At 39.7% G+C, this 23353-nt stretch overlaps 1 protein-coding gene across 2 annotated transcripts in view; it reads left to right on the top strand.

Moving 5' to 3' along the window:
• Window positions 1-1611: 1611 nt before the first annotated feature.
• Window positions 1612-23353, top strand: part of PDE4B (phosphodiesterase 4B) — a 298925-nt gene continuing 277183 nt past the window's right edge. The window contains exon 1 of one of the 2 annotated variants that reach the window (XM_060773682.2): window positions 1612-1854. The gene's annotated coding sequence lies outside the window, so the exon portion shown is untranslated. Of the gene's footprint in view, window positions 1860-23353 lie in introns of both variants that reach the window. The other variant, XM_060773681.2, reaches the window with a different exon arrangement.

Here is a 23353-nt window from a genome sequence, read left to right as displayed (position 1 = left end):
TTGGAGACCCCTCTGACACCCCCTCAGGACCCCCCCCCCCCAGCAGGGCCGTAGCCAGAAAAAAAATTCAGGAGGGGTTGAAATTTCAGGGGGGGGGGGTGAAAATTTTGCGGGGGGGGGGGTTGAAACCTGCCTTCTAGCTCACGCTGAAGCAAAGAGCACAGCAGAGGGCAGAGCAGCCTGCCATAGCTTGCAGCTCCGCCCCTGTCAACCACCTCCACCAAGTCTGGCCTCCTTAATGAGAGCATTCAACATCCCCCCTCCCCCGCCCCAACTTGGTTGCATCACTACTGTTCTGTCACGCGCTGGGCCTGTAAATAATTGTCTTTAGAACAGGATGTGCAACCTTTGCCCAACGGGAAGCCAGAGGGCCTAAAGAGAAGTTCTCAGAGGTTTCCACCACAAACAGTCTTTAGATGGCTTGAGAAGTACAACAAAGTCTTTTATTAATGAACAATCAAACAGAAACTTCTCTTGTCTTCAGTAAAGTTAAGCAAACGATTCCAAGCTTTTAGGCAACTGGTGAATTCCTAATCTTGCCCACGAAGGACAGGCAACTGTCTTCAATAACTTCTTCTTTAAAGGAAAATCCCCTTTTTAACTTCTCCCAGGCTGACTGTAATCTAACCCTTACTGATGTGGGCTCTGCTACCGGGTCGAACTGCATCTCGAACGCCGAGTGGACCTACCAGCAAGGCAGTAGATGTTCTCCAGCTGGAGTTCTTTGGTCTTTAGGGCTGTTTTCCTGGAAATTCTTTGGAGACTCTTAAGATCTTTCTTCCCCGGAAGGTCTTAAGGGTTGAAGCTTTTGTGCAGGGGAAGCTTGCACACATCCTATACATAAGCTTACCTTGCTCAGACTAACTAAATATGGCTCCCTTCCCTTCCCAATTGCCCTGAGCAAGGGGCGGAATCAAAACTTAATAATGATGGACAGGTGACTTGCCCTATGACTGCAACCAAAGAAGCCACCTATCTGCAGAGTCCCTGAAACCTAGGACTGCAAGCAAACATTTAATACAAAGCAAATAAAGTTGGAGCTCCTGGTACAGCTGTACCAGAACAACTACATCGGCTATTGCTGCAAGTAATGACAGTGTGAATAAATTGCTAATATTTGCTTGAGATAGTGCTTGCAGTTCTGGAGGGACTCTTGATTTTTTGCATCTCATAGATTTAGCATGGGGATTTGGTTAACCAGTTAAAATTCATGAGTAAACCAGGTTTTTTTTTTAAAAAATCTGAAACATTTCGGGGGGGGGGGGGTCGCTACGGGCCTGCCCCCCAGGGGTCCTGACCCCCAGGTTGAGAAACACTGATCTACATTGAGGGTATGATGCATTACATGGCCATGTAGACAGGGCTAGGGCAGGCATGGGCAAACTTGGGCCCTCCAGGTGTTTTGGACTTCAACTACCACCATTCCTAACAGCCGGAAGGCTGTTAGGAATGGTGGGAGTTGAAGTCCATAACACCTGGAAGGTCCAAGTTTGCCCCTGCCTGCCCTAGGGTGCCTTTGAGCCTGCAGAGGCGCCTCGACAGGTGGTGGCCCGCGCTGCCTTCTTTCCTTCCTTGCTCGCGCGCTCTTTCTCGAGCGTGCGCGCGCACTCCCTCCCTCGGGCACGCGCGCCCAGGGAGAGCCGAACGCAGCCTTGCTATTGAAATGCACCGGGAAAGAGGGATGCTCGCGGAAAGGCGCTGAGGAGGAAGAGGAAGAGGAAGAGGAGGAAGCTCTGCTCTGGTTGGCCCCCGAGCATCGTTGTGGGCCCTTTTCCCGCCTCGGTTGAGGAGGGTCGGTGCCAGCTCCTGGATACTGGCCGAAAGGGAAGCGCTTCCGAGCTGCTTTTGCGCCTGGTGAGGTAAACTACCCCACATTGCCTGCTCCCTCTCCCTTTCCTCAGGCGGGCATGCAACACATCAGTAGAGGGAGGCGGCGATGGGGTGTGTGGGGTCCCCGAGGCCCCTTTCCCTTCTTGGGGAGGTCAACTCCGACCTGGTGTGGTCGCCCTCGTTGTGCTGGGGAGTTGGAATCCCCTCCAAATGCCCCAAACACAAGGCAGAGGTGAAGGGACCTTGAAACTTCTCAACACGAGTTGGGACAAACTCTGTCCAAGCAGGGGATGGGGATGGGACCTCAAGGCGGCATGGAGCGCCACTTTTGCCTTGTTTGTTGCTTCGTTTCTGCCCTCACTGTTCTTGGTTTGCTTTCTGACCTACATTTTGGGGGGCTGATGGTGATGGTGTGTGTTGTATGGATAAATGGGCTGCAGATCAGTGAGGAGGGTGGGGGTGGTGTTGGAAAGGCCGTGGCATATTAGTCCATGTATATTAGTTTCCTTAATCTGGCTTTGCCCTGCTTTTAATCTAATGCTAGAGAAACCCAGGTTTTAGCAGGAGGAGAGCTGTTTATCTAAACAGTTTAAATAACCGCGGTTAATTGGATGAGCATTGGATCCTGAATAAGTTTTATTGGTCGCTTGTGGACTGGAATGAGTTCTTTACCAAATAGTTACAATATTAAGACCTGAATACTGTGTGTGTATACTGTGTGTGTAAATACTATCTATCCTATCCATCTATCTATTTATCTATAACTAGCTGTAGCCCAATCTGTGTATATGTGTTGTGTGTGTGTGTATATGAGTGTGTGTATGTTTGTGTATATATGTATGTTTGTGTATATATGTGGTTTTGCACGTGCGTTGTAATGTAATTTTGGTTTTTTGGCTTTTAAAGTCCCATCTGTTGTGTTTTTCAATGTTTTTATGAGTGATGGTCACTCGTTGGCCTGATATGTGTATTGTGTCCAAATTTGGTGTCTATTCGTCCAGTGGTTTTTGAGTTATGTTAATCCCACAAAAGATCATTGCATTTTTATTTATATAGATTAATTGCTAGCCTCCCCTTGCAGCTCAAGGTGGGGTGCAACATAGGCCCCTTTTACACTGCCATCTAAAACCAGATTATCTGCTTTGACCTGGATTATATGGCAGTGTAGACGAATATTTTAAATAAATAAATCAATAATCTGGATTATCTGTTCTGATAATCTCTGATAGAGGGAGAGAAAGAGAGATGATGGATGGATAGAAATAGATGATAGATAGAGATAATTAGATGATGGATGGGTGGATGGAGATAGTCAGATAGATGATGGATGGATAGATAGATGAATGGATGGATGGATAGATAGATAGCAAGTCCAAAACCCTCTGGGCCATTCTGCACAGCCCTATATCCCAGAATGTCAAAGCTAAATATCCCACAATATTTGATTTAAACTGGGTTATCTGAGTCCACATTCAGGGCCCTTTCACACAGCCCTATATCCTAGAATATAAAGGCAGGAAATCCCACATTAGCTGAGTGTGGACTTAGATAACCCAGTTCAAAGCAGATATTGTGTGCCTTGATATTCTGGGATTTGTGTGGAAGGGCCCTGGGATAGATGAATAGATGGATGGATAGATAAATAAATAGATAGATAGATGATAAATGGATAGAGATAGATAGATAGATAGATAGAGAGATGGATGAATGGATAGAGATAGATGATGGATGGATAGCGAGATAATGGGTGGATATAAATGGTTTTAAACAATACATTTTAAAGTAAAGATAATTGATTTAAGTGTTTATGTATATTTATAGTTTATTTTATGTTCCGATATTGAATGTCTGCCGTATATATGTTGCGCTTCGCCCTGAGTCCCCTCAGGGTGAGAAGGGCAGAATATAAATGTTTTAAATAAATAATAAATAAATTATATGGCAGTGTAGAAGGGACTATCGTTAAAACAGCAAAGTAGAACAAATAACTATTAAAATGCATATAACAGATACAGATAAAAAGCAGTTTTAAATTAACTTATATCTATGGACATAAACCCTTGCTGGCACAGCGGGTTAAACTGCTGAGCTGCTGAACTTGCTGACCGAAATCGTTTGAATCCAAGGAGCAAGGTGAGTTCCTGCTTTTAGGCCCAGCTTCTGCCAATCTAGCAGGTTGAAAACATGCAAATGTGAGTAGATCAGTAGGTACCACTCTAATGGGAAAGCAACTGTGCTCCATCCAGTCATGCTGGCCACATGACTTTGGAGGTGTCTACGGACAACACTGGGTCCCCAGCTTAGAAATGGAGATGAGAACCAACCTCCAGAGTTGGACATGACTAGACTTAATGTCAGGGGAAACCTTTACCTTTCCTATCTATCTATCTATCTATCTATCTATCTATCTATCTATCTATCTAATTACCAGCCTCCTCTTGCAGCTCAAAGTGGGATGCAACATAGCCCCCATCTACACTGCCATCTAAAATCCAGATAATCAGTTTTGAACTGGATTATATTGCAGTGTAGACTCATATAATTCAGTTCAAAGCGGATAATCTGAATTATCTTCTTTGATAATCTGGATTATATGACAATGTAGAAGGGGTCATCGTTAAAACAGCAAAGTGGAACAAATCACTATTATAATGCATTTAACAGATACACACAGATAAAAAGAGGCTTAAATTTTACCTTATATCTATGGACAGAAGTAAAATTAAAATAATCTTTGGTTAGAATAGATGAAATTACTGAGTTTTTCTTCTCTTTGGTTGGCTTTTCTTTCTTTGCTAGGCCCCTTCCACACAGATGAATAAAATTCCACCTTTTTTGCTTTGAACTGGAAATATGGCAGTGTGGACTCAGATAACCCAGGGCCCTTCCACACAGCCATATAACCCAGAATATCAAGGCAGAATAGCCCACAATATCTGCTTTGAACTGGGTTATCTGAGTTCACCCTACCATATATCCCAGTGCAAAGCAGTTAATGTTGGATTTTATTTAGCTGTGTGGTAGGGTTCCCAGTTCAAAGCAGATATTGTGGGATTTTCTGCGTCGATATACTGGGTTACATGACTCTGTGGATGGGCTCCTATTTGTTGCTTTTAGATACACAGGGGTTACAAAGCAGTTAATGTTGGATTTTATTGAGCTGTGTGGTAGGGTTCCCAGTTCAAAGCAGACATTGTGGGATTTTCTGTGTCGATATACTGGGTTACATGACTGTGGATGGGCTCCTATTTGTTGCTTTTAGATACACAGGGGTTACATAAACCAGTAGGTCACCCCATTCCTTTTTTTTGTTATATTTTTAAAACAACCTCTTGTGCAGAAGTGTCATGTTCAGTTATTCTTGCAAAATGCCAATACTTTTATCATTAGTTGTGCATCCTGTTCAATAAACAGCTCCTTCTTCAAGTTTGTATCTTATGCAGTGCTGTGTGGAAGGCCCTAGGAGAACAACAATGCCTTCCTTCCTACTTTTGAGGGTATTTTGTGTCTTTTGGTGGTTGTTCACTGTTCAGGCAACAAGTACTATCTATCCTTAATCCATTTTCTATGTCATGGTGCTATAGATGTATATAGAAATACCAAAGCATACTAAACATAAGATTCCCAGAAAGTGACAGTGAATGCTGACTCAGAAGGTTACTTTGTGATATGTTCATCAACTGTATTGTTCTGAAGGTTGTCATCTTGATGGAGGTAATATATAATTTACTGAATCTGTAATCAAAGAGCCAATAGGCCTGATGGGCTAGCAGTGGCTGTATGTATTTAAAAATCATTATATGCAACAACAACAATGTAAATTTCAGCTTTTAATAATGTTGTCATTTACCATACAGTTGTAACTTTTTTGAGATTATTGAAAGAGAATATGTAAGCTATTTCTAAAAAATTAAATAGTTTAACCATCACAGTTTTAACGTTTGTACACAATTGCACTTTGAAAGTGAATTAAAAGATTTCTGCTATAAGGTTGAAACACTTGATAGAGCATTACCTTCTTTCTTTTTTGTTCCAGGTCGCAAGGTATATAGAAATAAACTGTTTTTGCTTGATGTGTTGTTGAAAGGTTTCATGGCTGGAATCACTGGGTTGCTGTGAATTTTCCAGGTTCTATGGCCATGTTCCAGAAACATTCTCTCCTGACATTTTCCCTGCATCTATGGCAGGCATCCTCAGAGGTTGTGAGATCTGTTGGAAACTACACAAGGGAAGAACAGACAAGAGTTTTTTCTCCCACCCTGAACATTCCACAGATATATAAACCTCACTTGCATAGTTTTCAACAGACCTCACAACCTCTGAGGATGCCTGTCACAGATGCGGGCAAAACATCAGGAGAGAATGCTTCTAGAACATAGCCATACAGTGCGGAACACTCATGGCAACCCTGGGCCCTTCCACACAGCCCTATATCCCAGAATATCAAGGCATAAAATACCACATTATCTGCTTTGAATTGGGATATATGGTTGTGCGGACTCAGATAACCCAGTTCAAAGCAGATATTGTGGGATTTTCTGCCTTGATTTTCTGTGATAAAGGGCTGTGTGGAAAGGCCCCCACTCTTTTTGCTTGGTTTTGTGTATATTATCAAATATCTGCACCTTTGCTCTTCTTGTTGTCTTTTATTATTTGAGGTATTTTGGTCTCCTTTTTAAAGAAAAGATGTGCAGAAGTGGGAAGAGAATTCTGGACTCATTGATATATTATGATTAATTATTGCAATGTGCTTAACTTCTGGTTTTCTGCAAATGTACTCAGAGTGTGTTATAACAAAAAAAAAACAGTCATAAAATTAAAGTAAAACAACACTGCAGATTAGAGGTTTTTGAAAGTCAGAACTTTTTTCACCAGTTGCTACATATTGTCAGCAACATAACTTTTTCAACTAGGTGCTGATAGTCAATATAACAATTTGAAGAATGAGGAGAGTTTTCAGTAAAGTTAATGCCTCCTACAGAAGAACAAAAATATTTGCAGTAAAATAAAAATCTGTGACCCTCAGAGTTAAGACCCTTGGGAATTAGATTGTTTCTGTGCATGTAGTCAAAGCATTATATTTTGTTTTTAATGCCCCTAGCAGATTGCATTGGGCAATAAAAACATTATGTAACTGTTTTTAATGCCCAATGGTTAGATTATCTTTCCACTAGGAATATTTATTTATGATTCCAGGACTTTTGGCTTCTTTAATGCGTAATATTCTGTTTCATGTCTTAGTTTCATTCTTTCTAATTTTGAAGATTTATATCTTGAGAGTGGTAGAATCAGTGGAGGAAGATTTTGTGTTCACAATTTAAGATATTGTGAATTAACTACCAAAGGTAGTATTCCTTGATCAGATCAATAGTTATGCTGGATCAAAGTCTGTTACAAAGGAGTACACTGATTCATATTAATATCATCCCTCCATTATGCTAGATACAGTCTATAGATAGCACAGGTGGGTTCAATTATATGTGCATCTGTAAAGACTAGGCTTTTAAAAGTTTTTCAGGGAGTTCTGACTGCAAATATGTTTAATTATAAGGACCAAATTAGTTGGTCTTTCTTAATGGAGTTCAATCCATATTGTTATTTTATTCATGGAAAAATCTGGCTAGTTTTTTTTCCTGAGGAATCCAGAAGAAAATACGATAAATTAATCAGAGAACGCCTAGTGTCATCTCTCATGTTGTTCTGAATCCCAATGTCAATTCCCTGAGCAGCTTTTCAGGGTTACAGATGGAAGAAGGAAGGCAGAATTGCTTCTTTATCCTCTTCTTCCAACATGCTGAAGCATCACTAATTATTACTCTGAATCCATTCACTGTGCTTTTTTGATGGCAACATTTACAGTGGACGGACCTAGATCAGTGATTCCCAACCTTTTTCTTGACCAGGGATCACTTGACCAGGGACATCTTGATCAGGGACCACTCTCTAACATTAGTACCAAAAGGGTTAGGAATCAGTTTTTGGTCAATTTTAGATTTGGTTTGGTTATTTGGGGTGCTGATTCAGAAACTTGCATTTCCTAGACCACATCAGCTCTAGTTTCTGATACCGAACATAAGCCATCCAATAGTTGCCATCTGCTCGCCCACAGAAAACCATATTTAATAATCTAGAGCTGATGTAGTAGTAGTAATCTTTTGTGGGTAGTCAGCCTCTCCCCTCCTGATGTCTCTGTTGCATCGGCACCATAAGAGGGTTTCGTGAGACCAGTCCCTCTCGTTGCCACGTGGTTTTGAGACAATGGTGTAGGAATTGTGAGGCTACAGATCATATTTTTGTTCTTGCAGGCCACTGGTGGTCCACAGACCACAGGTTGGAAACCACTGACTTAGAGTAAGAATTAGTAGATATCAATGCACACTTCCTTGGCTTTCCTGTGTATTTTTTAGAGGACGGAGAAGCTTAAAACGATAAATATATAATGTTCTGTTAGGTAGTATTATATGAAAGCTTAATTTGTAGATAGGCAGAATACATATCATTATCAAACCTACTTATTTATCCAGATTATAAAGAGGTAATAAATAAGTTACTTCCAAACAGCATGGTTTCTCAGTGGGCTTTTCTGTGAGTTATGTGTTCAACTTTGTTTATAAATAAATCAGTCTAAATTTAAGCAATATTTTGCTTAAAGCTTCTGTAAATTAACACTAATACAGATAAGCTAGAGATATTGGTGGTGGCTTCATTAGAAGTGCACTAATAATAAATTGCTTAAGCTTATTTATGCTTTATATATAAACAGTTTGTCATTGGATTTATCCTGTTAGGAGCCAGAGTCTATTTGGATGCAGTACTTTCAGACAGATCCTGCTGAGATCCAGGCAGTTTGCATACTCATGGATGTCTGGAACAAGTTTTAGTCATGCTTAGACAAAAAACATTGAAATCAATGGGATTTAAATTAATTGTGACTAAGTAGAGAGAACAATCTGTACTGTGTACATTGATCCATAATTTAGGACAAACATAAGAAGCATGATGTCACATTGTGTTCACGATTATGTTTTTCATCATTTCATGATGTATCTATGTAAAATAGTCATTTCTCTTCATTTATACCATGAACTGAATCCAATATCACAATATTTTAAATACCGTATGTTTAATGGAAATTACCCACATATTCATTTGAGAGGCATCAGTAAATACTAGCTTATACACGTCTACACAAAAGTAGGCAAGTCTTAGTTTTGTGAAAGATTACAGGTGTGCTAGACTTCAAAATGTTTTGGCATAGGGAGAAACAAAACAACTCGGCTTTCTAATTTTTGGCTGAATAATATTTTTCAGCAACTATCTGGAGTCCTGGACAAAATAAATGTCTATACAAAGTGTTAGCAGTGTGAAACTAAGATAAAAGGTCTGGTGGTCTAAATGCACTGGAGGGAATTACTTGGATGTGATCTATAAATGTTTTCATTGGAAGGATTACCCACTATGCTGTGATTCAGAAAGCCCCTTTAAGTTCATTACTAGGGCTTCCAAGCAAACTGGCATGATTTTTTTTCCACAGGAGAAAAGCTACGGTTGCATACATGCTGTTCTTCCCCTGATTGCCTGATCGTCAAGCTGCTTTTTGAACGTGGGTGTTCAAAGAGCAGTTTGAAGACACAGAGAGGCACCTTTTCCAAAAGCAGCACGGAAATAAAATTGCCTGCATATCTGGAACTTGCACGTACATCATTCTGAAGCCCAGTGTGAGATTGAAGACTTCTGGCCAGTCATAGATCTGTTTATGACAATTCTTGAATCTATGTTCAGGACTAAGGTGAAAGGCAACATTGCATTTGAAGTGTTATGTGCAGTCAAGAAACCAGGACTGAATTCTAAACATCTGTACTTGAAAGGAAACATCAGTGTTTTCACTAGACTTGAATGAGCAGCTACTCTGCTAATTTAATCATTTGTACTGGCATATTGTAGTTCTCCACAGAACCCAGTCTGGGTATGCATTTGGGAAATTGCTACTTGAAAACATCTTGATATAAAAAATTCACTTAACATAGAAAGATTACACATCATGATGAAGGCTATATGCAGTGAGCTCTCATAGATTTTGAAATCTGGTAACAATCAATATGTAGAGGAGAGAAGCATATTATCTTTCCATGCACTTATTGTTCATAGAACTGTGTTGTTTTACAGGTAATATTACATAACATAATACTAATGTAGCAATGTCTCTGCTTTCCATTCTAAACATTGCTATTAGTAATGTAATGTTTTACCATGCATTATTTTAGCATTACCAATGGCATTGTCAAGGGAATCTGGTCACATATGATATGATCAAAACATTATTTCATTTTTAGTTTCTACCATGTTCATGCCTGTGCTCCAGTGCTGGGCTGTTATAGAAAACTGGATATTTGTTGTCTTTATATTAGTTTGCAGTTCTACTTCATGGAATTTCCCCAATGTTTACTAGTCTCTCTATTTTACACTTACAGTGTTCTTTACATATTTACACAAAAAATAGTGATTTTTTTTTCCTCCAAAGCCACTAGATCGGGATGTCTCTTTGAAGAGGAACAATTTGGTATGACATAAACCATGCTGCCTTTCTAGCTAAGATTTCCAAATATTAAGATTAATTGTATGTATCTCACCACTTAGACTTTAGAGCTTGGATTGGGATTTTAAAAAGAAGGCAATTCACTCTTGTCACCTAGACATGACCATTTATAAAAGAGAGATCGTTTTCCAGAATCAACCAGGTTTGGTTGAGTCATAGGAGCTGGATATTTTAAGTGTACACTTGATTCTTTGGAGATAATAAACAATACAGTCTATAGAAAGAATAAACAAATTGCAAACAAATTTGAGAAAAGGGAATGAAAAAAAATATTTGTATGTCTTTGTTGCAGATGATTGCTTAGACATCAATATGGGCAGATATGACAACATATGGTAGTAGATGTTACTTTAGGCCTCCAAGAGTTTTTAATGCTGTAAAATTACTCTTGTGCTTTAAACTGGTAAAGCAATTTGGTTCTCAGAAACAGGTTGTCAAAATCATACCATTTTGTTTCACATCTAAATACTACTCTAAATGTTGTGCTCAGTTCTGTTTATAGTAGGGGTGGGGTAGAAATGGCGTTTGGTTCATTTTGTTCATAGGAGCTCCACAGAATTTTTTATTTTTCTCAAATTTGATAGGAAAAGAATTGTGCATTAAAGAAAGTTGAATGACAGACAAGAAACAGTGACCGATTCATGCAGGGTTTAGAGAGCTTAGCTCTTAATGTCCTGGTTCTGAATTGCTATTTGTTCAGCCATGTTTGCTTTGAATTAGGGTGGCCACCTCCTAAGTTTTTCTGACAGACATTTAATAGCTTTCTGGCAGACAGGTACAAAATGACCTACTCTGTTCTTGGTATCACTATACTTTTTGAATTTGGTCAGTACAGATGTCTTGAGTCTTTTGCTTTTTCATATGAGATGTCTAAAATTCATAGATTTATTTCTCAGCTAAAGAGAAGTAATTCATATTTGAGTGAGGGAAACAGAACTGACAGATTTGTCCCATTAGAGCAGCACTAGCTAGGTTGTGTAAGTAACACCAAAGCATTACCAAAGAGAAGGATCTAATGTGCAAGCATCCATATCAAACAAGTTGAAGGATGCGTTGTGGTGTTGAACTCTTGTGCTGCCTTGCAACCAGAGTATTAATATATGTATTGAGTATTATGCATTATGTAGCTGTATATATCCACCTGTTAGCATGACAATTCATTGAATTTTTCTCCTCATTCTCTGATATCTATTTAAAGATTGCTTCTTATTGTTCATCAGTCTTTTCAGGACAGGTTGTAGTATTAAATTCTTGTGCTGCCTTGCTATGCATTATATTGCTGTATCTATCCAAACTATATTGCTGTATCTATCCAATGATTTAATTTTCTTCCTTATTCTCTGATATCTATTTAAAGATTGCTTCCTGTTGTTCATCAGGCCTTTCAGATGTGATGGGTGGATGAGTGAAACTTACAGTAGAAGGATACCACTAATTACCTGAAGCAAAGGCTCCTGCCAGTATAATGAGATTTAACTTCCAAACAGGTCATATCAATTGATTGATCATTCCAGAGAGTAGTTTTCTACAGCTGGATCCATGTTTCATAAGAAGAGGATACATACAATTCTAGCAGGTGTAGTACAGTGTGCCCTTTAACCATATGAAGTATTCATCTGCTTGCTTCCTTTTTTTATATACCCCAAGGATTATTAGTACCTGAAGCCAGAATTTCTGGGAACTTTGATGTAACATTAATTCTTCTTTTGTAATCTACGCCCACTAACATCGAGGATAGCTGCGTCTGAGCTGTAGAGTGTTCTCAGCTAGTGCCGAGTAAGCAACCCAGTCCCAATGGCACTGGCCAGTTACCATTCCTCCTCTTGGATAACAGGCTCCGGCTTGTCACCAACTGTAGGCTTTGGCGCTGCCAGAGCCTGGTGCTGCCCCAAGCTGTTCCAATTGCAGGCCTCTGTCTTGTAGGCTATATATCATCTTGAAGCCTATATTGCTGGCTACCTCTCTTCTGCCACCACCTAACAATGTTGGCTATTAACAACCCTTCCTCTTCTTGAATCTGCTATTGTGCTGACCTCAGCTTGTGAATTGGCAATTGTGCTATTGTATCGACCTCTGCCTGATTTGTGCCAGGCCCTCCAGAATATGGCCATAAAGACTATTGGACTGGACACTTTATCCCCACAAAGGTAACTGTTAACAAGACAACACCAAATATATACTGATGACAATATCTTATACCAGTCCTTCCTGGATGTGTCGTTACTCCAGCGGCCAATGACTCTACCCTACAGAAGTTTCCCTACTGAAACATCCACAGAGAACATATTCCCTCCTGAGACAGGCCTTCCAAGGACAGGGGATTCTATGGACCCTTGGATTTTTTGTCATCTAGGGCTGTACAGGCACTGGGATCCCCTAAGGACAACAAAGATGTTTTGAAGGGAGGGGGGCTCCAGAAGTGGGCAGGCAGGTGAGAGGGGAACATACACAGAAACAGGGGGAGGAAAGGGGTGAGGGTCAACTTTCGGGTTATCTTTTTGAAATTGTGCAATATTCTTGTAACACTACTGTCGGACAGTTAAAATATAGGAAAAAGAAGGACATACCATGAAGGGCAGAGAGGGGATCCATGGGCTGACACAGATTATGGTGCTCCAGGTGGAGGGAGATGCAGGAGGAGAAAGTGGCCAGAAGGCATGAGAGGTTTCTTGTTATCCCCAGGCCACTTCCAGCTGATATAATCTGGATAACCAAGTTGGCAGCCCCCCAGCTTAAAACTGCTGCTGATGCCAGGTCAGTGAATGGAAAAACAGCTACCATCTGGGACTTCATTTTGAATGAGCATGCCGACCTGGTCTACGTCACAGAGACCTGTCTGGGTGAGGTGTGTGTGTGTTTGGGGGGGGGGGGGGATCAGTCTCTCTCAACTCTGCCCACCAGTTTTCTTTGTGCAGCAGCAGGTGAGACCTGGGGAATGGGGAAGGGGAATAATCACAGTGGTCTATCAGGATACTGTCCACTTGGCCAGGTGCCCCATCCCACAGTCAATCGCATTTGAGTGTATCTACTAAAAGGTGGGAGGCTAGGACAGAACAGAGATTCTCTTGGTGTACCGTCCACCTCTCTGCTCAACAGTCTCCCTGCCAGAACTAGCTTGGGTGGTTTCAGGCCTGGCGTTGGAGTCTCAACAACGATTAGTGCGAGGGGACTTTAATATCCACATTGAGACCACCTTGTCAGGAGCAGCTCAGGACCTCGTGGTTCTGTAAACCATGTGCATGCTATTTGTTTACAAGCCATGGGCCTGTCCCAATTGATTTGTGGCCCCAGCCAGAGCGCTGGGCACATCCTTGATTTGGTCTTCTGTTTTGGACAAGGTGATGGAGGAACTGTCCACAGTCTCTTTGTCATGGGCTGATCACTACCTGGTCAAGTTTAGAAGGCAGCAGAGAATTCCTCTGCTACTGCCAGCATCGCATCTGCAAAGAACGGTCTAAGAGAGCTGTTCTGGGTGGTCAGAGGACTTTTACACCCTGTCTCGCAGATTGGGATCCCTGACCAGTTGGCAACTCATTGTGAAGGATTTGCCAGGTTCTTTGCAGATAAAGTCACCCAGATTGACTCTGACTTAGATGCCAGTATTATTACAATCTCTGTGGATGTAACTCAGCCTCCTACTTGTTCTGTTTTGATGGATACCTTTCAATATATATAACCTGATGACATGGACAAGATCTTGAGAGACCTGAGGGAGACCACTTGTATCCTAGACCTGTGTCCTTCCTGGCTGATTAAACAAGCCAGAGATAAACTGGCAGAGTGGGTGAAGATGCTGATGAATGCCTCCTTGGCACAAGTCAAAATACCAGCCAGCCTAAAGGAGGCCATAGTAAAACCTCTATTAAAAAGCTGGCACTGGATCCCACTCAATTGAATAACTATTTGCCAATTTCAAATATCTCTTCTCTGGGCAAGGTTCTGGAGAGAGTGGTGGCCTCTCCATTTCTTGGAAGAAACCGATTATCTGGATCCATTTCAATCTGGTTTCAGGCCTGGCTAGGGAACAGAGACAGCAATAGTCTCCGTGGTAGATGATCTATGAACTAGACAAGGGCAGTGTGACCCTGTTGGTTCTCCTGGACCTCTCAGTAGTATTTGATACAGTTGACCATGGTATCCTTCTGGATCATTTCTCTGGGGTGGGACTAGGTGACACTGTGCTACAGTGGCTCCATTCCTTCTCGGAAGATCGTACCCAGATGGTGGTGCTGGGGGACTCCTGTTAAATCCCTGGGCCAGTGGTCTATTGGATCCCTCAGGCCTCTATTCAGTCCCTCATGCTGCTTAACATCTACATGAAACCATTGGGTGAGATCATCTGGAATTTTGGAGTTCAGTGCCACATATATGCAGACAACGACCAACTCCTTTCCACCAAAAGCCAAGGATGCCGTCCTGGTCCTGTCTGTCAACAGTAATGGACTGGATGAGGGCTAATAAATTGAAATTAAATCCTTACAAGACAGAGGTGCTTCTGGTCAGTCAAAAGGCTGATTGGGGTATAGGGATACAACCTGGACTGGATGGGTTCTGAGCTCCAATTCAGATGTCTCCACTCAACCCTCCTCACTGTTTCTGACTATCATAACTCTATTTCATCATTCCTCTATTTAATTCTTTAACTCACATGTTTCTAACATATACTTTTCCCACCAGCCTGCTCTTCACAGTGTCACTCTCAGTGTAGTTTCTATTAAAAATAGGCCTAATTAATAGGAGTGTTTGGTTTTAAATTTTGCAGATTTGACTATTTAGATTTGATTGAAATGTCCTGGCTAGGAATCCCTAGGCCCTCTCTAAGGATCTCTTAAGTCATTCACTGTGACTCTCTTGTCAGCCTTCCATGAAAGTCAGCCATCGACTCATGCTGGAAGACCAAGAAAATCCTAAAGACATGTTCTCTCAGCATTTTTATTCACCGTTTTTCACGTTTACAGAGGTCTTGTGACTCTTAACTCCAATGAATATGAAGAGCTTACTATAATTCATCTACAAATCAGAAATATTTGCCTGCATGAGGTTTGACAACAGATCAGACCTTTCTCTAAGGCAGAATTTTTATTCCAAATACAAAAAAAGAGTGTCAAGATAATGACAATCACACAAAATATCCCCCAGCCCTAATGAGCAATGGGGCCATGCCCGTTTTCTGATCATTCTGGTAACAAAACTTTGTAGATAAAAACTGAACTCCTGTGCTGTACCTTCCGTATTTGTATTTTTCAGTTATAGGTAAAGATTTGTAAGTATTTAGATCATTCTAAAGAAGAAAATAGCACTTTATACATGAAAGTAGCGATAGAGAAAAACACTGTAAGGGATTAAAAAGATGAATTTGCAGAATGTCAGGCTTATCTGTGATCTATCTGTCTCTCTCTCTCACACACATAATCATTTCTCCATAAAATGAGTTGGGTGGTCAAGCGTTGCACTTAAAGTTTTCTTGTTGTAGAGAAAATATCTATCTTATCCCCACAGGTTATGAAATGATCAAAAGCATACTGCAAAAATGCAAATGCTTTCACATTGTGGCACTGGATAAAATGAAACAATAAAAAAGAAAAGAGATATTCCTGTGAAAATGGAGTATTTCTGTTTCAGGCATAAATAGCCCACAATTCCAAATAGTGCTGAAAAGCATCTCAGCAGTGGATTAATCAGTAATTAACACTTACTTGTTGTTAAAACAAGGGACATTTAGGAGGTTAGTTTATGAAAATATTCAAATTTTTATGTTGATAAATGTAATAACTTATTTTGTTTATATATTACAAAATCCATGTTATGGTAATGCCCTTTATTACATTCAAAAGAAGGCACAATTATGTTTTCAAACTTCCTAGAGGTCATCTGCCAACATACTAGTTTTCGGTTTGCCTAATGAAGTTATTACCATAAAGTAGATTTTGGAATTTGTCTTACAGACAACATGGCTATTTTGCTTTTTTGTACAATTTTGAAGAACTCCTATAATAAAAATAAATTAATTTTGGGGAGGAAGATTGCAGCACCATTAAATGAGAATTTCAACTCACCTTTTCAGATGTGTTTGATATCTGACTACATGTTGATATTACCCCCAAAATTATGTAACCACTTGTGGTAAATATCTGTGAATTGAAGCATTTTGACACATGCACTGATGGTGTGCAATATTCAGTCCACAGTTATTTAAGCAATTACAGAGTTGGGGGATTTTAGGATTTATTTTGCAGGCAAATGGTTATTTTTTTTGTAGTTTTCAAAGGGTTAGCCATGTTAACCAGTTTTAGTATAAAACACTAAATTGAGGAGGAATGTGGCAACACCTTTAAGTCTGTTAGTATTTTCCTGGAAGATTTTGTTGAAATAAATCAGGAGTAACAAAGAACTATGTAGGTTTGGGCCAGATTGGATGAGATGGTGGACATCTGTTATCAGATCTCTTGTCCTTTTATATTTGACTAAATTGTAACTTCATGCACTTCATTGCATTGTGGAACTGTCAATTTTTCCTAATGGACATATAAAAACCAATTTCAGAGAAATATCTTATAGGAAAGGGACTTCTCCTCCAGTTATATTATGATCCCAACTAGGGCCTGCCCATTTGGTGGTATTTGTTGAAATGTAAAGGCACAAAAGATCTAATCTTTAGACATGTGCAGAAAATTTGTTCTTATAATTTCTTCTGTTTCTTTAATGTTTTCTGTTTATTTGGAAGCACGAAACGGGAAGACACTCCCCACACAAAACTTAGCTCGACATGAAAGTCTGCTTTCATGTTGAGCTGAAATTTCACACTTTTTCTTTTTCTTCTCCCTCCCTCTCTTCATCCCTTGTGCCCACAATGCCCTGCATTCACTCATGGGAGTCCTGGCTGGGCAGCCCCACATCCAGACCTCAGCATCAGGGTGGAAGGAATCACCACCCCTCCCTTCTTTCTGGGCATGTGTGTGTGGTGGCGTGTGTGACTGTGCAGGCACTTGGCTACAGGCAGGCACTGACAGGCACACGTGCTTTCCAGGCCTGCATGCACTCCACCACACACACACTTTTTCCAGGGAGATTGTGGGGACACGCAGGCATGCATATGTTTTCCAGGCCTTCCTGCTCCCCATCACACATACACTCTCTTTCCAGGGAGAATGTGCATGTGGCGTGGGTTGTGCAGGCAGGCCTAGAAAGGTTGTGTATGCCTGCCAGTGCCTGCCTGCAGATGAGTGCCTGCACAGTCACCCTCCGCACTACACAAACATGTCCTGCTGCCTGCCACATTCTCCAAATGGAAAGGAGGGAGGGGTGGTGGTTCCTTCATGCTTACTGAGGTCCGGATGTGAGGCTGCGCAGCTATGACTCCTGTGAGTGAATGCGGGGCATTGTGGGTGTGAGGGAGGGAGGAGAAGTAGGAAGAGAAGAAGCGCAGTGCCCACACACACACATGGGGCTGATTTTTGGCCCCAAAATGAATGAATTGAAAACAACCCTCCCAATTTTGGGAGGCTTACCAAAAATAAATTGGGCCCCACAATTAAAGCCCTGAAATGAAACAGGACAAGCTTTTACCTGAATGAACGCAACTACTACTAATATATTTAGTTGCTTAATTTGGTACTAAAATTATCCTGACAGCTATTGTAGTAGAACTACAATAATGTTTGAAACTTTTAAAGTAGATTTGTTTTTGTTTAAATACAGCATAATTGTGTCTTATTGCAATTAGGTTACCTTGTAAATCTGGCATCTGGAAAGGCATGGCATTTTGCAAAAGAAATGGTAAGAATCAACATTTCATTTAAACTGAGCAACACAATCGCAGAATATTTGGCAAAAATGCAACACACAGTACTGATAGAGCTATAAATGACAGTCAGGTTTCTAAGAGAGTCTATAAATATCAAATCTGTGGGATATGAAATGTAAAAGCGATTAGACTATCCAAGTTTAGAAAGCCGTTTTAAGATACAATCAATGAAGGGATAGTGCAAGACACGTTGCCGTCTTGGCTTTGATACAATTCTTCTCAAAGTAGAGATGCATAGTATCCAACACTAGTTGCTCTGGCAACTGAAACATAAAGCCCCACAAAGTCTCACTTATAGGACTCGGCAGTAAGACAGTAACAAAATAGATACTGAGGAATAACAATAACCAAATAATAATGTTAGTGCCAGCTTGGACAAAGAGCTGACTTTAGAGATAATTAGTGTGTACTCAAAATTGTTTATCCTGTGAGCCCCCCCCCCTTTTTTAAAAAAAATGTCATTTATATTTTTATTTTATATACTGCCTTGAGCAAGGGTTCTTAACCTTCCTAATGTGATCCCTTAATACAATTCCTCATGTTCTGATGACCCACAACCATAAAAATATTTTTGTTGCTATTTCATAACTGTAATTTTGCTACTGTTATGAATCATCATGTAAATATCTGATAGGTGGAGTTTGGGGAAAATAGACCTTGACATTTGTGAGTTGTAGTTGCTGGGATTTATAGTTCACCTACAATCAAAGAGCATTCTGAACCCCACCAATGATAGAATTGGACCAAACTTCCCACACAGAACCTTCATGACCAACAGAAAATATTGTGTTTTCTAATGGTCTTCGGTGATCCCTCTGACACCCCCTCATGACCCCCCTAGGAGTCCCAACCCCCTGGTTGAGAAATGCTAGCCTTGAGGATCTCGATAAGATATAAAAAGTTAAATATTATGATATTTAAAAGGTTTGAAATACTTCATTCCTAATAAAACTGACCTAGACCAGCAGAGAGAGAGAGAGAGACTGGGAAAGAGAAATGTTGGGAATAGGTTAGTGCAAGGAATATTGCTATACTAATACAGTACAGTTTTGTTCCATATTGTATTACTGTAGTATTCCCATTTCTCTTTTTCCTAACTCCTCCTGTAAGAATGTCTACATTAGTGTAAATTCTTTCTATATAATTTGAATAAGAAATAAGTACAGATCAGCTGTGAAATCAGGCTGTGATATAATAGAACAGTTGTTGAAATAAATGTAGAGGAGCTATGAAATCATACGGTGGTATAATAGAACATATTTGTATTATCCTTTTCTAAGTGACCTTTTTTGTGAGAGTGTGTAGTCAGCTTATGGGTTTTTTTTTGTTCAGTGTAGGCATGTTCATCTGTGTTGGAAGACTGACAAAGTTGCACCATATTACAAGATTCCTATCTCATGTTGGCTGTGAGTTTCTTAAATTCTTTTGCTTTCTCCTATATATAACCGCCATTGAAAGTGTTAGATTAACATGCCATATAAGGAACACTTCCTTGGTGTAAACTGTCATGCAAAACTCTTGACATTTGTATTAATGATTTACTTCTGACAGAACCACACCAAAACACAATTTTACAATGTGTGGCAAAAGATAAGAAAACAATTCTTTTCCTTGCAATCTGTAAAAGTTGATCAGACTGACTGACAATTAAATCTAATTTTACTACTAATGCTAGAATAGTATCTTCCACTACATTCAAACATAGGTCATTTAATGGAATATAGTAGATTATATAGCACCTACAGTTCTGTGCCTTTCCATTTTGGCTTCTACTGCATAGTTGCTATGTTAACCCTGAACCAGGGTCTTTCCTTTGTATATTTATTACTCCCTGAAGTTAATGCATATATAAGATCTCAGCCATAAAGCAGTCAAGATGACAGTCTCTTTTTTCCTAGCCTAAAACATTTTGTTGTATTTCCACTTAAAGAGGAATTGCTTTGTTCATCCAGAGACTTGAATCCTAGTAAAGGGGTGGGGGCAGGAGACTTAAGCTCCCCCAAGACAGCACAATGTGTGGTTGAGCCCTCCTGTTTTAACAAAGGCAAGAGGTTCTTTTGTGATTGAGAGCAATAACCATATCTCTATGAAAGCTTTATTGCCAATTTTCACAAGAAAGGGTATACGCAAGGATACAGAAAAACCACCTTTTTCATAACAACAACAATAAATATTGACAAAATCATGATATGTCAACTGCAAAAGGCCACCTTACTTGGATCTGCACACATCATTCGAAAATACATCATACAGTCCTAAACGCTTGGGAAGTGTTCGACTTGTGATTTTGTGATACGAAATCCAGCATATATATCTCGTTTGCTGTGACATACTGTGTTTTTGTGTAATAATAATAATAATAATAATAATAATAATAATAATAATAATGGACTTCCAAATACAGACTGACAGAGTTTTAGAGCACAATACTCCTGAACTCATGATCATGTTAAAAAAAACACAAGTATGGATCGTCGATGTTGCAATCCTAGGTGACAGCAGGCTTGAAGAGAAACAACTGGAAAGGGTGACACAATATGAGGATTTAAAGATCGAACTGGAAAGACACTGACATAAGCTGGTCAAGGGGGTCCCAGTGGTGATCAGCACGCTGGGTGCAGTGCCTAAAGACCTCGATGCTGACACCCTACCGGGATCTGCACGCATTAATTGTCTATACATCACACAGTCGTATACACTTGAGAAGTGTGCGATGTGTGATCCAATACAACAGTTAGTATAGTGATGTTGTTTGCTGTGTATAGTAATCTTGTTTTGTTTCAAACAACAACAACAACAACAACTTTCTTTTTATACCCCACCACCATCTCCCTGAAGGGACTTGGGGTGGCTTACATGTGGGACCAAGCCAAGAGCGAACAACAAAGTTTAACAACTAAAAACACAGTTAAAAACACAATAACATATCACAACCTAGTAAAACAATAAATAAATAAATAAATAAATAAATAAAGTTGCTGGTAAAGCAGCAGAGAGTTCACAGCACCATTATGATCTAAGGCACTGCTTCTTAAACTGTGGGGTCCCCTTAGCTCAATGTTAGAGTCACAAAAATGTGGCAACAGAAAAAGCAACATTCACACAAGCCTGATAGCAACAGCATGTAGCATTTACAGTGGACTCCATGGAAAATACTTTAGCTATACTTCATAAAAAAGGATTTATATACAAGTTTTTTGGGTGGAAAGGGGTCATTAATGGAAAAAGTTTAAAAAGTACTGATCTACAGTCTGTGTTTAAGCTCACTGAGCACCAACCCAAGGAATCTTACTTATACATGTGAAGCCCTTTGGATTATGTGTGATTTTACACTTCTGTCCTAATTAGTAGGACTTTATGTGGGTAGACTTTATGACATGGCATGCATCACACTAGGATCTCATTCCATTAGGAGCATAAAGCAGGGGAATTCATCATATTACTGCAGCATGTTGTGTTTTTCTGTTTTTTTTTTTTAAAGATAATTCATTTGCTGTTCATTTCTACAGAAATCCTTTCTTAGCTATCACATGGGTGAGTGTATTCTCCGCCCATATCACTTTCTTTTTCTTTTAAATTAAAAAAGGAGAAACCTTAGAATTGCAGAAGTCTGAAATCTAGGTCTAAAAAAGGGGAAAATATAGCTACAGGGAATTTGTAATATATCATAATTTTGCAATTCCTGAAGAATAAATTATTTTTTAAAAATTACCGCAAAAGTTTCATGCAAGAAGATTAATGGCAATAAAAGGAGAATCAAAGCACATTTTGAGACCACTCACAAGAATACCCACACTTTGATGTAACTTCAACTATCTAAAATGGAGGAATCTGGCAGTTTCCATCCCATTATAAGATGAGCACCTTTTGCTTTTTCTGTGTGAATTGGGAGCTCTGAAGATAATTGCTCCCCAACTCCAAATACATCAATTTCTGCACACTTTAAAAACATTTTAAAGACAGAGTCTCATGGGAAACCACTAGAAGTAGTTTGTATCATTTGATGTGCTCCATGGGATTCCATCTTTAAAATGTTTTTAAAGTGTGTAGAAACGAGGAAAAACCTGCATCTGATGAGGTCCCTAGCATTTGTAGTCGTGTTCTCAACTCTTAGCAACAATTCTTGGACATCTCCACAGGTGCAGATGTTAATACCAACTATGTCCTGAGCAGACAAGGATTTCTCCCTAATTTCTCATGCTTGTACCATTCCAGCAACTAACCATGCTTGTCAAATGTGTATGAAGTTTAATTATGTAGCTTCTTGGGCAGGGGTAGATATAAAACATGCTAACTAATTTCTCATTACAAGGGTCTCCTTGCTCCTTTCCCATTCACCCCATTAGGAAATGAACCACCAGGATTCCTATGGAGTGATGTCCCCTCAGGACTTATCAGTCAAGACAAACACATGCACAGATTTTCACAAGCAGCTGTTGTAGTTGAGCTCTCCTAGGAATAACAAGGTCTGCACGCAATCTGTTTTATATGTTCTTTGGTATTAAGGTGCACTGAACACACAGAGGAGGCGTCTAAGTACACATTTCATTTGTAAGAATTTTCATAGTCTGGCTAATTGAATAATTATAAATGAAATAAGTAATTTTTCCTTCCATCTGGCTGCCAGGCATTATAAGAGCTATTGTGATGAACTGACTGGAGATTTCAAATCATGAAAGAGGGAGGTATATTGCCCTGTTTTCAATGATCTGGAAATATAGGTTGTTTCATTGAGCCAACTTATTGGAGTAAGAGAATGATACAATGAAGCTTGCAGAAGAAATTGTAGAAGAAATTGAAGAAAGTCTATATAGCATGCTAGGCAAGCTCATTGGTGGGAGCAGGTGTGTGTGTGTGTTATGGGATGCAATTCACACTATCATTACCCAGCTTTCCGCCAATTTTCATTGCAATAGCAACAATAGCTGACATCAGCGACCAAGTTTTAATGTTGCAGATGTTTAATCAACATTTTGATATGAAGATGATGTAATCAACTGAATCAGACTCCACAGATTAAATTCCATAAGAAAAACTTAAGTTTAAATACAATTTATGATGTTTACAGGTATATAACAATGATGATTATTTATGCTTGATTTAAAAGTTTATACTTTAATTTT

This window comes from Anolis sagrei, chromosome 4 (genome assembly GCF_037176765.1).
Source record: "Anolis sagrei isolate rAnoSag1 chromosome 4, rAnoSag1.mat, whole genome shotgun sequence".
Lineage (NCBI taxonomy): Eukaryota > Metazoa > Chordata > Lepidosauria > Squamata > Dactyloidae > Anolis > Anolis sagrei.
Note: the sequence above shows the minus strand (reverse complement) of the source record. Positions and strands in the feature narration are given on the sequence as shown.